The 24,427-nt window shown below is 42.5% G+C and overlaps 1 long non-coding RNA gene across 2 annotated transcripts; it reads left to right on the forward strand.

The window, feature by feature from the left end:
• On the forward strand, positions 1-23,567 carry LOC140737494 (uncharacterized). Of its 2 annotated transcripts, XR_012101171.1 has the most exons (4): positions 1-66; positions 1,786-1,928; positions 17,985-18,093; positions 23,500-23,567. It is a non-coding gene; the product is annotated as an uncharacterized lncRNA (long non-coding RNA). The 2 variants fall into 2 exon arrangements; XR_012101170.1 differs by lacking the exon at positions 23,500-23,567 and having other exon boundaries at positions 17,985-18,510.
• Positions 23,568-24,427: the final 860 nt, after the last annotated feature.

The following is a 24,427-nucleotide window of genomic DNA, read 5'->3' on the forward strand; positions in this document are numbered from 1 at the left end:
GCTGAGCTCATAAACCAAAAGTGATGTTAACTGATATAACAAAAGGGAAGATGCTGGGAATAGTCGGTGAGTCTGACAACACTTATGGAGAGTTAACATTTTAGGCAATGCACTGCTAGATACACACACAAAATGCTGGAGAAACTCAGCAGGTCAAGCAGCATCTATGGAAAAGATTAAACAGTCAATGTTTCGAGTCAAGAATAATGCATCCCAAAATGTCGACTGTTTACTCTTTTTCATAGACACTGCCTGGCCTGCTGAGTTTCTCCAGCATTTTGTGTGCATTGCTGGGGTTTCCAGCAGATTCAGATTTTCTCTTGTTTGTGAACTGCTAGATACTTTGGTTCTAACTTGCTTTTAAGCTGTATGACCAGAGACAAGAGGTGAGGAAGAGATCAGAAGGAAAGGCATGTAACCTGTATCATTCATGATCTCCGGATATTCCAAGGATTTTTACAAAAGGTGAAGCAACTTCATGGTCATTTTGGGAAACACAGCAGCTATTTTTCAAACAAGCTTTCACAGGGAACAGTGCAATAATGACCCAATTAGAAGTATTTTTACTGGTGTTGACAGAAAGATGAATATTAGGAGTAACTATTCTTCTTCAAAACAGTTGTGGGATTATTTAAATTACTTAAAATATATGAGTCCTTTATTAATTATCTTACCCAATCTCACAGAGAGAATTTACAAGGATGTTTCCGTGACTTGCGGACCTGAATTATGGAGAAAGGTTGAATAAGTCAGGACTTCAGAAGGAAGATTTGATAGAGCTATACAAAATGATGAGGGGTATAGACAGGTTAATGCAAGCAGGCTTTTTCTATTGAGGTTGGGTGAGAGCAGAACTAGATATCATATGTTAAGGATGTAAAGTGAAATATTTAAGGGAAAACTTCTTCACTAAGAAGGTAGTGTGAGTGTGGAACGAGCTGCCAGCAGAAGTGGTGGATGTGGCTTTGACTGCAACTTTTAAGAGAAGTTTACTTAAGTATGAGAAGGGTATGGAGAGCTCTGGTACAAGTGTGGGATGATGGGTCTAGGAAGAATAACAGTTTGGCATGAACTAGATGGGCTGAAGGGTCTGTTTCTATGCTGTAGTGCTTTATGACTCTATGACTCAAAAGACAAAATTCAATTTGTTGTAACCAGTCACTTGTCCAAAAGAAATTGAAACAGGTAAATTGGTACCTGTAAACCCGGTGCACCCGGTGTGGCTTTTTATATATTGGTGAGACCCGACGCAGACTGGGAGACCGTTTCACTGAACACCTACGCTCGGTCCGCCAGAAAAAGCAGGATCTCCCAGTGGCCACACATTTTAATTCCACGTCCCATTCCCATTCTGATATGTCAATCCATGGCCTCCTCTACAGTCAAGATGAAGCTACACTCAGGTTGGAGGAACAACACCTTATATACCGGCTGGGTAGACTCCAACCTGATGGCATGAACATTGACTTCTCTAACTTCCGTTAATGCCCCTCCTCCCCTTCTTACCCCATCCCTGACATATTTAGCTTTTAACCCCCTCCTCCTTTTCCTCTCTCTTTCTGCCCATCAGTCTGCCTGTTCTCCATCTCCCTCTGGTGCTCCTCTCCCCTTTCTTTCTCCCTAGGCCTCCCGTCCCATGATCGTTTCCCTTCTCTAGCTCTGTATCCCTTTTGCCAATCACCTTTCCTGCTCTCAGCTTCACCCCACTCCCTCCGGTCTTCTCCTAACATTTCGCATTTTCCCTCCCCCTCCTACTTTCAAATCTCTTACTATCTTTTCTTTCAGTTAGTCCTGACGAAGGGTCTCGGCCCAAAATGTCGACAGCTCTTCTCCCTATAGATACTGCTTGACCTGCTGCGTTCCACCAGCATTTTGTGTGTGTTGCTGTTTGAATCTCCAGCATCTGCAGATTTCCTCGTGTTTGCCAGGTAAGTTGGTGAAATGTTTTATTATTGTCACTCCTTCTGGTTAAGATGGTTCTACAGAGCATGTGCAAAAGCTTCCAGTAGTCAAGAAGCTAGGAAATCTGACAGAAAAAGCATCTCTAAAAATACCTTTCCTGAGGAAGTTGTGTTAAATTATCAATGCAAACAGTGAAGGTGCCCAACAATGGCGAGCTGAGTTTGGGAGTGAGTCAAAATGGTGCGTTGCAGAATCCCGGCCGAAGAAGTTCCCATATTTGTTCTTCTGGCCCGGGTGGGAAGTTGGATCACTCTGGGCGCCAATCTGAAGAGCTTGAGAGTGGCTTCGGGATGGGCAGAGAAATCTGGGCCTGGAATGAATCGCTAGTCGGTGAAATCTGGGCACAGAGCAAGTCACCGGGTAGCAAAATCTAGCGCTGGAGCCTTTTGCATCAGCAATACTCGGGCTCGAGTGTGAGGCATAATGCACTGTTTGCACTATTTGCACACCAGCCTAACTCGGAGGCGAGAGCTTGATTTCACTCGCTCTCTACGATGGTCGCTCCTCTCGCCAGGGTGCGGAGCCTTTTGCTGTTCTGTCATTAGGTCAATTTAAATGCCAGTCCAGATAGACTGAATAGATAGGGTGTTGGTCAGAACAAGAGCCAATTTCACTCATTCTCTGCAATGGTTATCTCTATAGTGCTGAGGCTATGAAGAATGCCCTGGCTGCTGTGCTCTGTGCCCACTAATATGATGAACTTATAGCTGAGGCTTTGGGCCTACTCTGAGCTGCTTCAGGGGTTCAGATCTGAGGACTCAATTTTGGTTTGTGTGGTAACTTCTACTTTACAAAAAGACCACTCGACAACTTGATAGCCAAAAGAACACCTTTATCTGGGACAGCAAATGATATTTACAATACAGAGGCTTCCAGGTACCTCGTGCGGCCTGGGTGGAGGAACTATATACAATGCATACTGGGAGTAAAAAGAGAGGAAGTAAAAACCCCACCAACCCCAGTAGTATTAACTTACTTTTAATAATACTCACATTACAACACTTCTCCCCCTTTAAAATCCAACATTCCCCAAATATAGAAGAACTGGGAAATAAAAACAGTGGTATCATTAGCAACAGGTTACCAATACAAAAACACCTAAAGAAAAACATGGCAAATTCAACATTCAATCTAACAACAAAAGAAACTATCCAATCAAAGATTCAGTCTGTCAGGAGGTTTGCGAGGGCGCTGCAATCTACGCACTACCCCCGGTGACCCAGCAGGCACCGCTGGTGAGGATGTTTTGAGTGGATCTAATGTTGGGGACACGAGAGGGGTCTGTGTGTCCGCGTGAGAATGTCCATCCTCTTCAGGGGACTCTGCTCCCCTCTGCCAGTGTGTCTCCCTCTAGCAAAGTCACTGGTGGACATGCTTTCCTGGTATGCATTAAGTGGTCATTGCTCCTTAACTGTTTTGGACTACTGAGCTTCTTTGAAATCGGTGGCAAGCTATTCTCAGCATTTTTGGGATAAACGGCATCTGTAGGTTTGCCACCTAGCTTGGAACGCACTGAAGAAAGAATTTTGGTTTTTGAACCATCATCACGACCTTGGCTCAGGATAGACCCAATTGCAAATTTTTCATAGAGTTTCTTGTTATAACTTGGAACTATCTGGAGTTCAACAGCAGGAAATTGCAATGCGTTTCAGAAAACCTCTTGTGCTTGAACAAAGGTCTTTTCTGTTAAATCACAGTCATTGATTTTGATGATACATTCATTCTCCTGGAGCAGGTTCTCTTTCCTTGAACGGCTGTTCTCTTCAATGCCACGAATACTCAGGCCAAGGAATCTTCCACTCAGTGTAGAGTTAAAAGGTACCACATGAATTCCCAGTGGACCACTGCCTCCAGAAAATTCTACTTTCTTTGTCAAATCACTTAGAGTGCTTTCTGAATGCTTGTCTGGTGGTCCTGGAGGCTCTGTTCTTACATCGTCTACGGGTGCCCCGTTTGCTACTGTTACGATTGGCTTCACATGCCAGTTGAGCCGGATTTGGCGAAGCCAATCACCGCCCAAAAGACTGGGCCCACTGCCCTTAGCTATCACCAGCCTGGCTTCAGCCTTCTGGCCTCCAGCCGAAATATCCACATATAACACCCCTAAATGAGGTATAGGCTGCCCCGTATAGGTCCTGAGTTGGAGCTTAGATGGTCTGATGGGAGGCAGATTGGACCCCATGTCCTCCTGTAGGTCTCTTCACTAATGACCGATGCAGTAGCCCCTGAATCAATCTCAAACTTAGTGTCCTTTCCCTTGACAGTGACTGTGGCATAATATGGTTCAGGTGGTCCCTCATCCGTTTCCACCCCAAACATGTTGTAGGCACACGCTGCCTCCTCGTCTGCTTCTTCTAGGTGGTGTGTGGCTGCCTGAGTCTGCTGAGCTTTCCCCTGTCCAGGCTTAACATTACCCTTTATGCTCCTGCACTTTATAACTAAATGTCCCTTCTTGCTACAAGCATGGAAGACAGTATCTTTGAAATTACAAACATTTGCATAGTGTGTTCCTCCACACCGAAAACATTCCACCCGCTTTGCCTGTCTACCAGTCTCCCTCCTGACTTGGAGCACTGCTGTCGACTGCGACCCCCCCATATCCTTTCTGTATATCCTTGACATTATTAGCAGCCAACTCCATGCCTTGGGCAATCTCTAGGGCTTTCTTGAAAGTCAACGGTGGGGTTTCCCCCAACAAGCGGCGTTGTACGGCAGCATTATTAATGCCGCATACTAATCTGTCACGGAGCATGTCATCCAACACAGCTCCGAAATCGCAATGCTCCGACAGCTGCCGAAGCTCGGCCACAAAATCGCCCACAGACTGACCTGGCTTCCGGACATGGCTGTGAAACTCGAACCGTTGATCACCGAAGGATTCGGATTGTGGTGGTTCCCCACAAGCTTGACCAGTTTGTCGTATGGAATTTCTCCCGGTTTCCGTGGCGTAGCTAAGTTCCGTATCAGCTTGTACGTCTTTGCCCCACACACACTCAGGAGAACAGAGCACTTCTTACCCTCCGCAGTAATTCCATTAGCACAGAAAAAGTGGCCCAAGCTTTCCTCGTACTCCGGCCACTCCTCGACTTGCTCGTCGAACACACCGACCGTTCCAAATGCAGCCATCTGAACCAGTTTACCTCGTTGCCAAAAATATGTGGTAACTTCTACTTTACAAAAAGACCACTCGACAATTTGATGGCCAAAAGAGCATCTTTACCTGGGGCGGTAAATGATATTTACAATACAGAGGCTTCCAGGTACCTCGTGCGGTATGGGTGGAGGAACTATATACAATGCATACTGGGAGTAAAAAGAGCGGAAGTAAAGACCCTGCCAAACCCGGTAGTATTAACTTACTTTTAATAATACTCACATTACAACAGTTTGGAATGCTGCTATTCACTTCAATTGTGAAAAATTTAGTTTTGGATGCCAGTCACACAGTTCATTTCATAAGAGTCCATGGAGGGGAGGCTGAGTTCTGCAATATGTTAATCTTTATCCACAATTGTCTGCAGTATAAAGCTATGATACATCTGAATAGGATGCTTTCTCTGGTACATTGATAAAAATTGGTAAGGGTCAAAGGTTCTTGAGCCTCCTGAGGAAGTATAGGTGTTGGTGCACTTTCTTTACCAGAGTGTCCATGTAGTTGGACTAATATGGACTACTGGTGAAGTTCACGTCTAGCAACTTGAAACGTTTAACCTTCTTTACCTCAGGGACATTGATATAACAGGAGTGTGTGCACTGACCCCCCCCCCCCCCCCCCCACTTCCTGACACCAATGATCAGTTCTTTTGTTTTGTTGACATTGAGGGAAAGGCTGTTGTCATGACAGCAAGCTTAGGGGTCTCCCTCCAGTAATCTAACTCATCATTCTTTGAGATCAGATGTTGACATCATCTGCAAACCAGTACACTGAGTTACAGACAAGATCTAAAGTTTTTAAACAAAACTCAGAGGGTCCAGAAGGAATTAAAGCATCCATCAGAAGAATGAGATGCAGTTCTCCATCTTGCATTGCTTTTCATTAAATCAGGAAAAGAGGACAAGGACAGAGAGAACAAAACAGGAATGGACTGTCAAATGAAAGAAGTAAGTTTCCTGGAGCTCAAGGCAACTCACGCAAATTGGATGTTTGTATGCAGGAAGCTAATCGTTTGATGTTATCTTTGTGAAAGGTGGAATATAAGCGAAACTTTGAAACTGATGTGATTTGAAGTGAACAATTGAAAGTGACATTCATCAAGCTTCATTGTTTGTTTGAAGAATTTTCACTTTTTTCTAGCATTTGGTTTTTTTATGCCCAATGATGAGGAGCTTTCCTTTTTTAATGCCTTAATAGTTCAATATGAAAATAAAAAATAAGGATGAAGTGCCCAGAATTTATTTCTCCTCAGTAACCCAGTCCCTCAAATTTCTATTCATTTTTTCATGAAGCAGAATTCACTTAATCTATCATGGCCTTCCTGATGACTGTTTTACGCAGTCACCACCTTAAGACTTGAAAGCTTGAATCTATACCCAAATATTCCACTGAGAGTACCAATTCATTTAATGTTATAAGGAACATGAATATATAGCATACTTTACATTATTTTTATTCAGTGTATATTCCTTTAGACTCTGACACAGTGGGAGAAAATGTCCTGGGTGTTCTTTTAATCTTCTGCTTAAACAATATAAGTAATGAATAAATTTTTCTTGAGCTACCAGCCGGGTACAGATAATGATTTTAACGGATGATTTGATGACAAACTCTGCCATCTTCATCAGGGATGATGTTTTGGCATGTCTAGTCATCAATCCCTCCTGATTAGTATGTCCTCAACCAATTAGGTTTCTGCTGTCCCACCTTGTTTACAATTTAATTCTAATTCTTACTTAGTGCGAGACCTTCACCTTTGTGAAAATTCTTTTACTCTAGTTTTATTTCAATGGCTTCCTTCACTAGGAGATCCCAAAAGCCAGTAGTTTTGTGCCATCAAAGTAAATCCTATGGTCATTGCAAATGCCATGTTCTGCTGTCACCAATTTCCATTTCAACCCAAATGGACGTAATGAAATGTAACTATATGTGGCATCCCTCAAATTTCCCTTCTAAATCTTAAAGTTGATAGAATCTCTCTGGAATTTGAGATGTATTTCAGGTCGTTATAATCCAAGTCCCTTTCAGATTCTCATCTTAAACCTTCTCATCTATTTTCAGGATTCTGTTTTTCTTGTTCAAACCATAAAATTATTAAGTTGCATGTGAACAATTTAAAATTGATTGTTCAAATATTCAAAGCTCAAGGATTTCTGGGTGCCCTTTACCAGAGACTCAAGTAACCCTTGTATAGATAACGTATTGCTCTCTAGTCATCTATCTATCTATCTATCTATCTATATATAGTCACACAGTGTATTATATAATCAACTATGAAAGAAACATCCACAGCATAGAAATTTTACGTTGTCCAATTCAGGCCTAAAGATTTAACTGCACTGAAGGATCCCTTACTCTTGTGGGATAAAAGTTTTCCTCACCAGTGAGGTCTGGGTGCTTAGCAGGTGAAACTTGTGGCTGTGAAACAATCTCAGGTTCTGGGGCCTCCTCCATGGTGGTTGTAGGAGTTAATGTTGGGACTGCAGGAAGTAGTTCTGAATACTTTTCTTCTGGACATGTTGGCATCCTGAACAGGGCAGGGCAAGCTGCTTGATCTGCTGATCTATCCCAGGCCCCTGAGTAAAGCTTCAAGCCAACATTTTGACCATGCCTAGATGACCGGCGTGTAGCTCCTCCAGCATTTGGTTCTCAGCTTGGATGGTACAACAACTCTCAATCCCCACATAAGGCAACCCCCTTTAAGGGCAAGTTCATCCCAGTACTGGTAAAAATGGGGCAATTGGAATTTCTGCTGCACATTCCAGTCACTTTGAGTTGCCATGTAGACCTGAGACAGGATGGGGTCTCTTCGATTTCCCTTTGGATGATTTCTGCCATAATAGAGAAACGTTAGATTTGTGTTAGGGAGAATACATCAACAGGAGTGTCCTCTTTTGTAAATGTTTCAGGAATTTTGTTTTCCAAGGGTAAACAGAACAATCCATCAGCATTTCCTTGATTAGTCATCTCTTTGAAATTGATTTTCTAATTGTGTCCTGCAGGAAATGGAACCCATTCTTGCAATTGTGCTGATGCTGTTAGTGGAACACCTTTCTGTGGGTTGATGACCCGTATAAGGGTAAACACCCTCCCAAACAAGTATTGGTTGAAATATTATACACCGCAAACCAGACTCAAGGCCTCTCTGTCATTCTGTGCATAATTTTTCTCTGCAGTGGTAAGGAAACATGATGTAAATGTATGGGGCATTCACTTCCATCACTTATAACGTGACATGACTGCACTTATTCCATAAGGCAAGGCGTCACAAGCAAGCTTCACTGGACAATGTGGATCATAACGTGTGAGCTCAATATCTAACATCACCATTTCCTTTGCCTTTTGGAAAGCGATCTCACACTGCTCTGTCCATTGCCATTTCTTCCTGATCTGTAGTAATGAGTTCAAGGGATGAAGTACAGTAGCCAGGTTTGGCTGGAATCTGTTATAGTAATTGCAGCTCCTAAAAGGGACCACAATTGTGACTCGTCCTTTGGCCGTGGGGCATCCACCATTGCTTGAATTTTCTCAGCACACTTGTGTAATACTTCTGCATAAATGGTGTGACCACATGAAGCGATGCTTTGTTTAAAGAATTCACACTTGTTGCATTGTGCTCTGAACTCATAATCTTCCCATCTTTTTTACACTCTCTTGAGATTTTAGAGATGGTCCTTGTCATCCCCACTGGTAGCAATGATGTCATCCAGGTAAGCCTTGCACCACCTGGTCCAGAGCTTTCTGTCTGAGTGCAGGTGCACATGCTATTCCAAAAATAAGACTATTATAGTGATAAAGCCCCTTGTGGGTGTTTATGGTGAGAAACTCTTTAGATTCTTCCATCTCCATCTGTAGGTAGGCTTCAGCTAAGTCCACTTTACTGAAGTTTTTCCTCCAGAAAAATTTGCAAAGATTTCCTCTATCTTCGGCAGAGGGTATTCACCTACTCTCAGTACAGGGTTGATAGCGAACTCAAAATCACCACAAACCCATCCTTTTTGGCTACTGGAACCACTGACATTGCCAATGGGCTCTACTCAACCTTGGAAAGAATTCTTTTAGCCTCCATGCAATCTAGCTCACTGGCTAGTTATTATGGATGGTGTCAGGAACCAAATGGGCTTTGCAAAACTTGGGGTAGGACATTTTCATTTAATACTATTTTACCCTTGATATGTTTGAGTTTTCCAATACCATCCTTGAACTTTGCTCTGGCATCATACCGTGCCTTTCTTAATTTGCTTTCAGTTGGCTCTATGGCAAGGGATTTGGCATGCAAATAGTAGGTGTAGTTAGTAGATAGATAATAAATAGTAGATAGTAAATAATAGATAGTAGATAGTAAATCAAGTTGTAGTTGTCCAGGCCAATCATGGTGACAATACTGGCCCTTGTGTTTTAACCACATTCAAGTCCAATGTAGCTTGTTGTTTGTTGTATTTCAATGTTACAGATGTCATTCCAAAAGGAGTTATCTTTTCTCCACTATATGTTTTTCATCTGCAGGCTTCAATTCATTATTTTGACATGCCATTCAAACTTTTTTTGTGGAAGGACTGAAACAACTGAGCCAGTGTCCAGTTTTGTTTTAATTAATTTGCCATTTACTTCTGGTGTAAGCCATACTGCTTGTCTATTGTTAGTTTTCACACTGTGAATCTCAAGGCTACTCAGTCCTGTGTCAATCTCATTATTATCAATTTTTTCATCAACTGTGTGTAGCTTTGTGCTCTTTTGAAACTGCAGCTTGACATTTTATCTTTTTCTCTTCCCTGTGCAGTCCATTCATTTTTGTCTGCCCATCATGCTCTTTGTATGTGTCTTACTCTGTTGCATTTTCTGCAATTTGCACATTTAAATCTGCATTGGTCTGGTGTCTGTGAGCTCCTTGCCACAATGCCAGTGCGATTTGTTCAGCCAGACAGATTTCTGTTTAGACATTACAATTTTGTTCATGCTCACTTTATTCCTAATTGCAACTCAATTGCATCTCTGGCTGCTGTTTCCATTGATGCAACAATTTCAAATGATCCTTTAAATATGAGTTGTACTTTAGTTAGGAGCTTTTTTGAATGTTTTCTTGTAAGATACCACAAACTAAGTGATATCTTGGTGTATCATTAAGCCCAACAATACTCAGCTGATACCTTCAGTTCAGCTGCATAAGCTGCTTTTATAACATAGAAAAAAATAGAAAACCTACTGCACTATACAGGCCGTTCCGTCCACAATGCTGTGCCGAACATGTACTTACTTTAGAAATTACCAAGGGTTCCCATTGCCCTCTATTTTGCTAAGCTCCATGTACCTATCCAGGAGTCTCTTAAAAGACCTTATTGTATCTGCCTCCACCACCCTCACTGGCAGCCTATTCCACGCATTCACCACTCTCTGTGTAAAAAAAACTTACCCCCTGACATCTCCTCTGTACCTACTTTCAAGCACATTAAAACTGTGCCCTCTCATGTTAGCCATTCCAGCCCTGGGAAAAAGCCTCTGACTATCCATACAATCAATGCCTCTCATCATCTTATACACCTCTATCAGGTCACCTCTCAACCTCCGCCGCTCCAAAGAGAAAAGGCCAAATTCACTCAACCTATTCTTATAAGGCATGCTCCCCAATCCAGACAACATCCTTGTTAATCTCCTCTGCAACCTTTCTATAGTTTCCACGTCCTTCCTGTAGTGAGGTGACCAGAACTGAGCACAGTATTCCAAGTAGGGTCTGAACAAGATCCTATATAGTTGTAACATTACCTCTTGGGTCTTAAACTCAGTCCCACGGTTGATGAACGCCAATGCACTGTATGCCTTCTTAACCACAGAGTCAATCTTTGCAGCTGCTTTGAGTGTCCTATGGATTTGGACCCCCAGATCCCTCTGATCCTAGACACTGCCAAGATTCTTACCATTAATACTATATTCTGCCATCATATTTGACCTACCAAAATGAATCACCTCACACTTCTCTGAGTTGAGCACCATCTGCCACTTCTCAGCCCAGTTTTGCATCCTATCAATGTCCCGTTGTAATCTCTGACAGCGCTCCACACTATCCACAACACCCTCAATCTTTGTGCCATCAGCAAATTTACTAACCCATCCCTCCACTTGCTCATCCAGGTCATTTATAAAAATCACGAAGAGAAGGGGTCCCAGATCATATCCCTGAGGCACACCGCTGGTCACTGACCTCCATGCAGAATATGGCCCATCTACAACCACTCTTTGCCTTCTATGGGCAAGCCAATTCTGGATCCATAAAGCAAGGTCCCCATGGATCCCATGCCTCCTTACTTTCTCAATAAGCCTTGCATGGGGTACCTTATCAAATGCCTTGCTGAAATCCATATACACTACATCTACTGCTCTATCTCCATGAATGTGTTTAGTCACATTCTCAAAAAAATTGAATCAGGCTTGTAAGGCCTATAATTTCTTGGGCTATCTCTATTCACTGTCTTGAATAAGGGAGCAATATTTGCAACCCTCCAGTCCTCCAGAACCTCTACCATCCCCAATGATGATGCAAAGGTTATTGCCAGAGGCTCAGCAACCTTCTCCCTCACCTCCCACAGTAGCCTGCGGCAGATCTCATCCAGTCCTGGTGACTTATCCAACTTGATGCTTTCCAAAAGCTCCAGCACATTTCTGTTTATGAAATCTAAAGCATTCTGCAAAAACCAGTGGTCTTGCATTACTTTTTTGATATCAGCAAAGCTCATTTCAGCTGGTTTGGTTGGAGCAGCAAACTTCTAAGCAAACTGTTTGCTTTTCCACCAATTGCACTCAGCAACACTGACACTTGCTTTTCATCAGCTATTTCATTTCTTTCAAAACACTGTTCAATTCTTCAGTATTCATTGTCTGTTGTGCAATCAAATGCACCTATCTTTCTGATGTAGCCAGCTACTTCTGCTTTTTAAAAAAATGTATTATTATTATCACCAATAACTCACTGTTTATGAACCCATGAATTTCACCATATTTTCTGCCTTTTTTTTAATGTACCATCTTTCTCTCCCGCTTGCAAAGAAAAGAGAACCTGCCGCAATTTTCTTTAACTCAAATAACTTTCTGTAATTCAATAATAGGTAGTCATCTTGAGTTTATTTTAAAACATATTTTTACCACTGTTATGTTTTGTGTCTCCAGGAGCTAATCAAAAGAATAATATAGAACCAGGGAGAATATGCACACTTAGTTTTTACTTTAAATGAGGCACACACATATGACATAACGCATAATGACATTTGTCATTCAAGTAGTTTTACATAAAGCCAACAACAAATTATGTAAACAGCAGAGAATGCTTAATCAAAGAATATGTTTACAGTATTACTCAACTATTGCTCAGTAATATGTTTATATTACTCAACCAAATTCTGGGGGCAACGGCGAAGGAGAGGTCAATAGGAAGCTACAAGCCATGACAACAATCATTGTCAGCATCGCAGCTGAACGGTTCGGAGAAGAGGAGAAGAAAGGCTCCAGAACACCTTACTCAAAGAACCAAAGAGCGTTGAGGATCCACAACATCAGGCAGGAGATGAAAGCGCTGAAGTCCCAGTACAAGGAGGCAGGAGAAGAGGAGCTTGGCCCAGCTGATGTGCATACTGCGAAAGAAGATCAGGGTCCTCCACCAGGCACAGTGGCATCGGAGGCGTAAAAGGGCCCAAAAACGTGCTGCCTTCATCGCCAACCACTTCAAGTTCACCGAGGAGTTTCTGGGGCAGAAGCGCAGTGGGAAACTGGTCTGTTCGCAGGAAGACACAGACCAACATCTGAAGAAGATATAGAACATTACTGAAAGAGAGCAGGAGCTGGGAGAGTGCAAAATGCTAATAGACCCCCCCTGAACCGGATGTGTAGTTTGACATGTCAGAGCTGCAGCTAAAGGAAGGCAGAGAGGTCATCCACAAAGCAAGGGTAAGCTCGGCTCCAGGACCAAGCAGCACCTCATACAAAGTGTACAAGAATTGCCCCAAACTCCTGCTGCGTCTGTGGAAGATCCTGCGAGTCTTCTGGAGAATGGGGAAGATCCCAGAACAGTGGAGAGTGGCTGAAGGGGTGTGGATCCTGAAGGAGGAAAACGCCACCCAGATAGACCAATTCCGCATCATCTCCCTGCTGTGTGCCAAGGCAAAGATCTTCTTCAGCGCCGTTTCCAATCGGCTGTGCACCTACCTAGCAAAGAACACCTATATCGATACATCAGTCCAGAAGGGTGGCATTTCAGGGATGCCGGGCTGTCTGGAGCACACCGGTGTGGTGACACAGATCATCAGGGAGGCCAGAAAGAACAAGAGCAACCTGTCAGTGCTGTGGCTCGACCTGGCAAATGCATATGGCTCCATTCCGCACAAGCTGGTGCAGCTCACACTGACCAAAGATCACGTCCCCAGCAGAATCAGAGACCATATTGCTGATTATTACAGCAACTTCAGGGTGAGGGTCTCTTCAGGAGCAATTACATCGAGCTGGCACAAGGTGGAGATCGGCATCATCACAGGGTGCACAATCTCAGTGACACTGTTCTCCCTAGCCATGAACATGCTCACTAAGTCTGCTGAAACAGAGTGCAGAGGGCCCAGAATGAATTCCGCTCAATGGCAACCACCCATCAGGGCACCACAGAATCAGCCTCAGGCTGCCAGTGGATTCTGCAGGGGCTCGAAAAGCTGGTGAAGTGGGCCCGGATGCGTTTCAAACCAGCCAAATCAAGATTAATGGTGCTGAGGAAAGGGACGATGGGGAGCAAGTTCCAGTTCAGCATCGCAGGCACAGCCATCCCTACCATCACAGAAAAGCCAGTCAGGAGCTTAGGTAAGGTATTTGACAGCTTTCTGAGGGACACGGCATCCATTCAGGTGACCTGCACCGAGTTGGATGGCTGGCTGAAATCCATGGACAAGTCTGGCCCACCTGGGAAGGTCAAAGCCTGGGTGTATCAGCATGGCATTCTTCACAGAATCCTCTGGCCCCTATGCAGTTCTGTGCAGTTCTATGCAGTTCTGATCTCGACAGTCGAACCCTTAGAGAGGAGGGTCAGTAAGCACCTCAGGAGATGGCTGGGACTGCCAAAGAGCCTGAGCAGCATTCCACTCCATGGACACCACAATAAACTGCAACTGTCCTTCAAATCCCTGGAGGAGGAATTCAAGGTAACAAGAGCCGGAGAAGTGGTACAGCACAGGGACTCAAGTGATCCGAAGGTGGCTAGAGCAGGGATCCAGGTGAGGACTGGCAGGAAGTGGAGGGCAGAGGAAGCTGTTCAGGAAGCAGAGGCAAGGCTGCGTCACAGGAGGCTGATGGGAGTGGTCACACGAGGCCGAGCTGGGCTAGGATCTTTTCCAACTCCCCAAATGGACACCATCAGAGGGAAGGAAAGTCACTGCCGAGTTCAGGAGGAGGTGAGAGCGGCAGTGGAGGAGACGAGAACCTGCAAGGCGGTGGGAGTAAAGCAACAGGGAGCTTGGACAAGATGGGAGAATGCAGTTGAGAGGAGAGTGACCTGGGCTGAGCTTTGGAATGCCGAGCCACGCCGCATCCAATTTCTCATCCAGGCAGTGTATGATGTGCTTCCAAGCCCATCAACCCTGTACTCATGGGGCAAAGCAGAGTCATCAGCGTGCCCACTGTGCTCCAAGCGAGGAACCCTGGAGCACATCCTCAGCAGCTGCACAAGGGCACTTGGTGAGGGACGGTACCGATGGAGGCATGATCAGGTCCTGAAGACCATTGCTGAAGCCATCAGCGCAGGAGTGGAGTGGGCGAAGTGGTCCCGACCCTCCAAGCAGGCTATTGTCTTTGTCAGAGCTGGGGAGCAGCCAATACCCGCGAAAAGAACATCGGCAGGCATCCTGACCTCTGCAAGGGACTGGTAGCTGTTGGTGGACCTCGAAAGACAACTGAACTTCCCCAACCATATCACAGCCACCACCCTGCGACCAGACATTGTCCTTGTGTCTGAGTCTACGAAGCAGGTGGTGTTACTGGAGCTGACAGTCCCATGGGAAGATCGCTTGGAAGAGGCCTTTGAAAGGAAGCTCTCCAAGTACGCAGGACTGGTCAGCAACTGTCATCAGGCTGGATGGAGAGCGAGGTGTCCCCAGTGGAGGTTGAATGTAGAGGATTCGCAGCCTGTTCCTTAGCCAGAGCCTACAACAACTTGGGCATCGAGGGAGAGAGGAAGAGGAGAGCCATCCACAGTACCACCGATGCTGCAGACAGGGCCTCAAGGTGGCTGTGGCTCAAGAGAGGGGAGCCATGGAGTCATGTGTAGCTAGCCATCTGGACACAAGCTGGGGTCTGATCAGCCCCGGCTGGGTCACCTGGAAGAGGGTGTATGATGTTGAAAGACCTGAATCACCCGATGATTCCAGGAACATCACTGAAGATGTGTCCAGAGGTATCAGTGGATGTATGTACACAGCTTACATAAAGCCTGTAATGAATTATGCAAACAGCAGAGAGTGCTTAATCAAAGAATATGTTCACAGTATTACTCAACTATTACTAAAATATTAACTACACAACACTGCACATTTTGTGCTAATTATTTATTTTATAATTTACAGCAATTTGTATGGCTTGCCCAGTACTGCTACCACAAAACATCAATTAATGACTTATGTTGTAATAGGCTGGGTTAATCAGACCCAAGCTATCTGAATGTCCAGGAGATGTGGTAATAAGTGTACAAGCATAGCAAAGTAACTTAAACCAAATTTATTATCATAAAATAGAAAGAGCAAATAAACCACCCAAAATACTACATAGTAAGTTACAAGGATTTTCACAATGATTTCAGGGCTCACAATTTGTAGTTACCACTTAACTATTGTTGTTTTCAGAGGAAGTCTGAATTCTGCCTCATGAAATCACTCTGGGTTATTGCATCAATCACAATCCCTCAATCTAGAAGTGAAGTCCAATGAACCATGCAAAAGGTACCTTGATAAAGAGGAGTTCCACAAGCGTACAGAGACATAGAGAAACAGACAAACTCTTTGATCTTTTGGTCTCATGCCATTAACTCAGCCTGGTTTCTTTCAATTAAACTACTCATGTGTTCATTAACTCAGTGTTCAACATACTGTTATAAATAAGTTCAGCTATTTAATGGTTACTCCTTATGCATCAGTCCACCAGTAGTTCGGACTTAACATTTCTTTAGTTACAAAATAACATTAATATTAGATTTAAGTGATAAGCTCGAATCCAAAAAGAATTAATCAAGCCAATTTGACAGACGCTAAGAAAAAATCCATCAAACTAGCTCTAAAAATAATCAACAGACATTTAGTCATTAACAGATACCCTAACGTTAATGGTGTCTGAGACTAAGAAGGAATCCAGCTACTTTCAGAAAGCTTCAAGACATTAACAAACCTACACTTTCTAACTTGTACAGACACCCTACATGAAGTCAGCTCGCGAAGAGTTAAATTGCCACTTTGAACTGTTCAGAATTTCATCCAGTATTTTACAAAATTTAACACGTCCCATATATCAGTGATAACTAACCTGATTCTGATGTCTGAGTCATATCAAGGGGATGGGATATCTAATCGGTAAGTTTCCACAATCCTAGCCTAAAATCCATCGGATGCCTCATACCTTGTGAAGGAAATATAAAACATGGGCTGCACAGTGGCATAGTGGTTAGTACAACATTTTACAGTACAGATGACTCAGGTTCAATTCCTGCCACCGCTGTCAGGAGTTTGTATGTTCTCCCCATGACCACGTGGCTTTCCGCTGGGTGTCCGGTTTTCTCCCACATTCCAAAGATTTGTTGGTTAATTGCTCATTGTAAATTGTTCTGTGATTAAGCTAGGAAAAAATTGGGGGATTGCTGGGTGGCGCAGCTCGAAGGGCAGGAAGGGCTTTTTCTGCGCTGTATCTCAATAAATAAATAAATAAATAAATAACATCAAACATTGCCCGCAGCAATGTAAAGATCCAGCTTGAGGTTCATGTCTGGAGTTCAGCCTGCCTGCAGGTAGGAATTGGTCCCATTCGAAAGGAAGATTCTGATGCAGGTCTTGTGGGACCAATAATCCTTAAAGTAGTGTATGACCATTGTCAATTCTTTCTTTTCTCTTGTGGTTGGCAAAAGAGATGGGAAATGGGTGAGCTTCCAGTGAAGGTAGCCGAATATAGGAACAGGCTCCTGGTTCTAAAAACACAACAAAAATCAGTAGTAGAAGGTCCCAGGGGGAGGTACCTGGAGAATGGCTCTGAATTCCATACAGTGGGGTTAGGGGTCTAAAGGGTCAGATAATATCCTCCCATTCTACATTTGGCAGTCTCTTCTCATGACTTGGTGGCCTGAACAGTTAGATGCATTTTCACAGAGTATGGAAACAATGTCTTCACCATACTTAGCACTTATGCCTTGAAGTTCTAGCTGCACCACCCTGCCACCTTGAATGTTTTCTTGAATGCTTAGCAAGTAGTCTATGTAAAGAAAGGATCAGTACTTACACTCAAAAATCTGAATGTAACTTTACCACTTATACTACCTCTCTCAAAGATATCTTATAGAATCAGTTCATTTTCCTTCTGTACCTTCAGCTGAAGATTAACATGGTCTACCTAGTGACTTGGTACTTGCTCTAATAGATGGCAATTCAATTGACTTGTTATCAGATCGTGTAAAATGTGCCAGGTAAGTTTCAGTCTTTTTCACTGGTTGTACTGAGAGGGGAAGAATGTAGGATAGCTATTTTTACAGAGCTTTACCTTCTTGGACTTCCCTTTCCATGCAAAGAACAGCTTTAAACAATTTAATGCACATGGCATAAATCAAGATCTCTAATGTATCTTTCACATTGTCCTCTTCTACATTCTTTCACAGGTTATTTCTGGGAATTTGGAGAAGGTCCCTTCCTGCTCCAGGAATTATTTTATAAAGGATGTTTTTTAAAGAGACTGTGTAATCATTCACAAGTTAAAGCCTTCAGCAAGTATGTCGGTTATCAGTCAACCCAGACTTGTTAAATTAAATTGTTGCATCTTTCCTATTTAGCATAGGGATTTGACTTTTTAATTCTTCTGAATCCACCTTTGTTACTTTGCATATCATTGTTTAGGCTGTTGTCACTATTGTGAATTTTAACATTTTACATAAAGCTTAAGTTTTCTGGGAGTGTATCTCCAATTGCAGTGTTTTAATTCTAGTGCCAGATTGGTTAATTGATTGAATTAATCATTTGCATGCATATGATTGGTAACTTATAAATTGAAAGCAACTTAACCTTGGTTTCTAAAAACATTAGTCATGTAACTAAGTGTGCGATAAATATATCAGTGGCAAAATATAGATCTGCTATGCTTCACATTATTCTGGTTCGGTACTTACTAGGAACAAATGACAGATTGCTATAAATATAATAAAACAAAATATTTCAGCAAGACATATCACTTTTCGTTAAAATCTCCATCTCATGAAATTCTTATGAAGCTTATTTACTAGCGATCCAAAATGTACTTGTGCTTCCGGGGCTCATTGTTCCTGCCAACGCTACTATATTTATCCATAATTAATTGATCATGGTAAATCTTGTGTGGGAGGCTGAATATACAAAGGTGGGATTTTAAACCATACAGCAAGCTTATTGCTCAAGGCTAATTTAGCGAGCCTAAGTGGAAATATGCAACTTGTTGCTGATGTAGTCAGCACTGAGAGGAACAAATTGTTATTTCTCTTCCCCGGGACTTTGGAACCTACAGTCAGAATCGTTGAGTAGTACAACACAAAATGGATTGTTTGGTCGACCACATCCTTGCTCAATCTTGCCCATACTTACAGATCCCACATGTTTACATTAGAGCCATATCATATTGTGTTTTGCCTCTTTCCTATTGCTGTCTATAAAGAGTCTGTACGTTCCCCCCATGACCTCGTGGGTTTCCTCTGTGTACTCCAGTTTCCTCCCATGGTCCAAAGGTAGATCAGTTGATCACCATAAATTGTCCCATGGTTAGGCTAAGGTTCAATTGGGGGCTGCTGCATGGCGTGACTTGAAAGGCCAGAAAGGCCTATTCAATGTTGTATCTCAATAAATAACTAGGTAAATAAATATCCAGGTATCTATCTAAATAACTCTTCAGTTCAATGATCGCATATGACTCCACCACCTCCACTGAAAATGGTCAGATATCAAACACCCTCTGTGTAAAAATAGCTTAGCCCTCAAGATAAGCTGAGCCTTGAAATAAGTTGCTGAGAGTTGTAAACTTAGTGAGCTCCATCATGGAACTAGCCTTCATGGTATCCAGGACATCTTAAAAGAATGATGCCTCAAAAAGGTCACATCCATTATTAAGGAGCCCCATCACCCAGGTGATGCCTTGTCCTCATCAGGTAAGGGGTACAGAAGCCTAAAGGCACGCAGTCAATGATTCAGGGACAGCTTCTTCCCCTTTGCTATCCGATTTCTGAATGGAAATGGACACCCATGAACACTACTTCACTTTTTTATTTCTATGTTTGCACTACTTAATTAAACTATTATATATATTTACTGTAAATCAGTTTTTCTCTATTATGTATTGCATTGTACTGCTATTGTGCAGACAGTACAATATGCCAGTTATATTAAATCTGATTCTGATTCTAAATTCCCTTTTAGCACTCCTTCCTTTCATGGTAAACCTTTTCCCTCTTGGTTTGATACTCCTACAATCAGAAAAAACATCCTGGAGATCTTATAATTTTACACACTTCAGCTTCCTTTGCTCCAGGGAAAACAAGTCCAGCCTATCCTGTCTTTGCCTATAACTAAAGTTTACCAATCCAGGCAACATCCTGGTGAATCTTCTCTGCATTCTCTCCAGCGCAAGCACATCTTCCCTTGTGTATGACAGCCACATATGTATATGATACTCCAAATTTACTCTAACTGGTGTTTTGTAAAATTACAGCATAACATCCTAACTTTTATATTCTGTGCCCTAACATATGAAGCATGTCATCTGCCTTTTCACCATGCTGCTTATTTGTGTTGCCATTTTCAATGTATAATGGATTTGAGGCCTCAGATCGCTCTGCTCATCACCATTCCCTCATATTCTGCAGTTTATGTCCTAGTTGAGCTTGCCTTCCCAAAATGCACCACATCACACATTGGGATTAAATTCCATCTATTCTATATCTTTTCTTGCTATCTGCAACATGGTGATTTTCATGTCATCGACAAATTTAATACCATTTTCCCACCATTTACATTCAAGCCATTAATATATATTACAAACATCAGAAGTCCCCGTATCAAACCCTGTGGTACAGAACTAGACCCTGACTTTCCATCAAAGAAGCATCCTTCTACCATGACTTCTACCTCATATTACCAGGCCAAATTTCGATCTAATTAGTCAGATTGCCTTGGATCCCATGTGCCTTGACCTTATGGACCAACCTCCTTTGCTTCCTACAGCAATCTGTCTCATTCTAATTTGATTTAATCTGTGCCAGACAATGATGATAGCATCTTAAAATTGCCAAAATGCATTTTATACTTCAAAATCTATTTAAAGGTTTTCACAGACTGAGTCTTTGAAGTAGCCCAGATTTTGTGTGAGGCTTGCCACATCCTTTCCTCTTACCCCTTTGTGGCCAGAACTCTGACCTGAGCCACATATCTTGAGATATGGTATTTATACACTGAAAAAAGGTTACTGGGAAATGTCAGTAAGTTAAAACATTTTGTGATGAAGGAGATCTGTTCTTGACCGGACATAATGGAAAAGAGACAGCTGATAGGAGTTACATTTGGAGGGATGGTGAGCAACAAGTCGAACTTGCAGCATGAGAGTTTGAAAGGCCCTCTTTAATTTTTGTCTTCTGTCCTCTCTGATGACTTCTGAACACAAGAACTAAACAAGCAGACCTTGGTTGTCAACACATTCAACAACAGGCTATCTTCCATTTTATTTGGTTACCCCAAGCAGCATGGAGGGTGTTGTGTGTGAACATAAGACCATTAGACATAGGAGAAGAGCTAGACAATTTGGCCAATTAAGTCTGCTCCCTCATCAATCATGGCTGATTTACTCTCCCTCTTAACCCATTTCCCTGCCTTCTTCCCATAACCTTTGATGCTTTTACTAATCATGAAACCATCAACCACCACATTAAATATACCCAGTAACCTGGCCTCCACAGCTGCCTGTGGCAACAAATTCCACAGATTCATTATCCTCCGGCTAAAGAAGTTCCTCCTCATCTCTGATCTAAAGGGGCACCCCTCTATCCTGAGGCTGTGTCCTCTGGTCTTTGTCTTCTCCAATATACAAAACATCTTCTCCATATCCACTCTACCTAAACCTTTCAAAATTCGATAGGATTCAAAGAAGTCACCCCTCATTCTTCTGAATATCATTGAGTAGAGGCCCAGAACAATCAAATGCTCCTCAAATGACAAATCTTTCAATCCCGGAATCAGTTTCGTGAACCTCCTTTGAACCCTTTCCAATGTCAACACATTTTTTTTTAGATTAGGGGCCCAAAGCAGCTCACGATACTCCAATTCACCAGTGATTTATAAACCCTCAACATTACATCCTTGCTTTCAACATTACATCCTTGCTTTCATATTCTAGTCCTCTCAAAATAAATGCTAAATAAATGCCTTCCTCATCACTGACTTAACCTGAAAATTAACCTTTAGGGAATCATACACAAGGACTCCCAAGGCCCTTTGCAATTTAGATTTTTGAATTTTCTCTCCATTTAGAAAATAGTCGATGCTTTTATTGCTTCTATCAAAATGCATGACCATATACTTCCTGACACTGTATTCCATCTGCCACTTCTTTGCCCATTCTCCTAATCTAAGTTCTTCTGTAGCCTCCCTACTTTCTCAGACTACCTATCCCTCCACCTTCTTAACTTGTTAAGCAGCCTCATGTGATGCACCTTGTCAAAGGCCTTCTGAAAATCCAAGTGCACAACATTCACTGATACTCTTTTGTCTATCCTGCTTATTATTTCTTCAAAGAATTAGAACAGATTGGTCAGGCAAGATTTTCCCTTAAGGAAACCATGCTGAATACAACTATTTTCTCATGTGCTTCCAGGTACCCCAACACCACACCTTTAACAATCGATTCCAACACCTTCCCAACCACTGAGGTCAGACTAACTGGCTTATAATTTCCTTTCTTCTGCTTCTCTCCCTCCTTGAACAGTGGAATGACATTAGCAATTTTTCAGTCCTCTAGAACTATGCAAGAATTAATTTATTCTTAAAAGATCATTACTAATGCTTCCATAGTCACTTCAGGCACCTCATTCGGAACCCCGAGAACGTATATTATCTCGGTCAAGTGACTTATCTACCTTCAGACCTTTTAGTTTTCCAAGAATTTTCTCTCTAGTAATGGCATCTTTACACACTTCTGCCCCTGACACTCAAACTTTCTGTATACTGCTAATGTCTTCCAAAGTGAAAACTGATGCAACATACTTATTAAGTTTGTCTGCCATTTCCTTGTCCCCCATTACTACCTCTCCAGCAACATTTTCCAATGATCTGATACCTACTCTCGCCTCTTTTTTACACTTTATATATCTATAAAAACTTTTGGTATCCTTTTTAATATTAAAGTGGGTGAAGTTAAGATGGCACTGAATGGCTGCTTCTTTGAGCTCATCTGTGGAAACTAATTAAGTTCCTCTCTTTAATGCCTCTTCTTTGCTTTTTAAGATGGTTGGGGTTCTATTGAGTTCCCTGATCTGCAACAGCACTCAGACTGTAGTTTTTCACACAATGACTTCCATTCCTGGAGCTCACAGACCGCCCAGCCATTTTCTGACATTCTCCAGGCATATGATGGAAGATGCTGGGGTGTGGCCTCGTGTGGGCTTGTAGATGACAAATTTTAGGCTGGTGCTGCCAACTGAAATGTCAAGGGAAAGTGAACATCAAGATTTTGCAGCAGTGGATGCTGTGGATGAAGATCTCTGTACCCAGTTGATTGTACTCTGTACTCTCTCTTTCTCCCAATCGTGGAAAGATTTTGCTGCCAATTCTCGAACTGGAGAATCTTAGGGGATAAAAAGCGACATGACACTCTGTAACATTGTAACAGCAACTGTTTGTTGGTCCCCCTTTTGCTGAAAAATGGGTGACGTCTCTCTGTCCCTTATTAGTGAGTGAGGGAGCCTGTGGTATGTCGAACTGTTGGTTAAACAGTGATTTTTGTTGACTGTAGGTCGTGATCTCTCTTTGGGTGCTTTTATTTTGCTTGGTGGGTGCTGATGTCTTTTGCTTAAATAGGTGGGGGGAAGGGTAGTTGCTGTTTTGCAAGGTTGTAGTGGAAGAAGGGTCTTTGTGGTTCTAAGGCTTTTCTGCTGGTCATTCTTTCAGGGTTCTACTATATTCCGTGGATGCATGTGAAGACTAAGAGCTTCATGTTGTATACTGTATACATTCTCTGATAATAAATGGAACCACTTGCACCATTTGAATATTATTGGTACACATCTTCTTATTCCATCTTTTCCAGCTTTAGTTTCCTTCTGCTAGTTTTTAAGATCTTCCCAATTCTTTAACTTCCCACTAATTTTTGCTCTATTGTATGCCCTCCCTTTGGCTTTTCTGTCGGCGTTGATTTCTCTTTTCAGCCATGGTTGTGTCATCCTGCCTTCAGAATACTTGTTCCTCTTTGGAATGTTTATATCCTGCGCCTTTTGAATTGACCCCAGAAATTCCAACCATTCCAGCTCTGCTATCACTCCTGCCATGTTCTTTTCCAATTAACTTTGGCTAGCTCCTCTCTTATGCCTCTGTAATTTCATTTACTCCACTCTAATATGATACATATGACTTTAGCTTCTCCGTCTTAAATTGCAGGATGAATTCTATCATGTTATGATCACTGACTCCTAAGGGTTCCTTTACCTCAAGCTCTCAAATTAATTCCAGTTCATTGAACAACACCTAATCCACAACAGCTGATTCCCTAGTGGGCTTAACCTTGAACTGCTCTAAAAAGCCATCTCATAGGCATTCTAGAAATTCTCTCTATTGGGATCCAGCACCAACCTGATTTTCACAATTTACCTGCATATTGAAATCCTCCATGACTTTGTAATATTGTCCTTTTGACATGCATTTTCTACCTCCCATTGTAATCTGTATACCACATCCTTATTACTGTGTGATGGTCTCTATATAGCTCCCATCATGGTCTTTTTATCCTTGCAGTTCCTTAGTTCTATCCACAATGATTCAACAACTTCCGATCCTATTTCACCTCTTTCTAATGATTTGAATTCATTTTGGGCATATGGGC

Source organism: Hemitrygon akajei, chromosome 13, assembly GCF_048418815.1.
Source record: "Hemitrygon akajei chromosome 13, sHemAka1.3, whole genome shotgun sequence".
Classification (NCBI taxonomy): Eukaryota; Metazoa; Chordata; class Chondrichthyes; order Myliobatiformes; family Dasyatidae; genus Hemitrygon; species Hemitrygon akajei.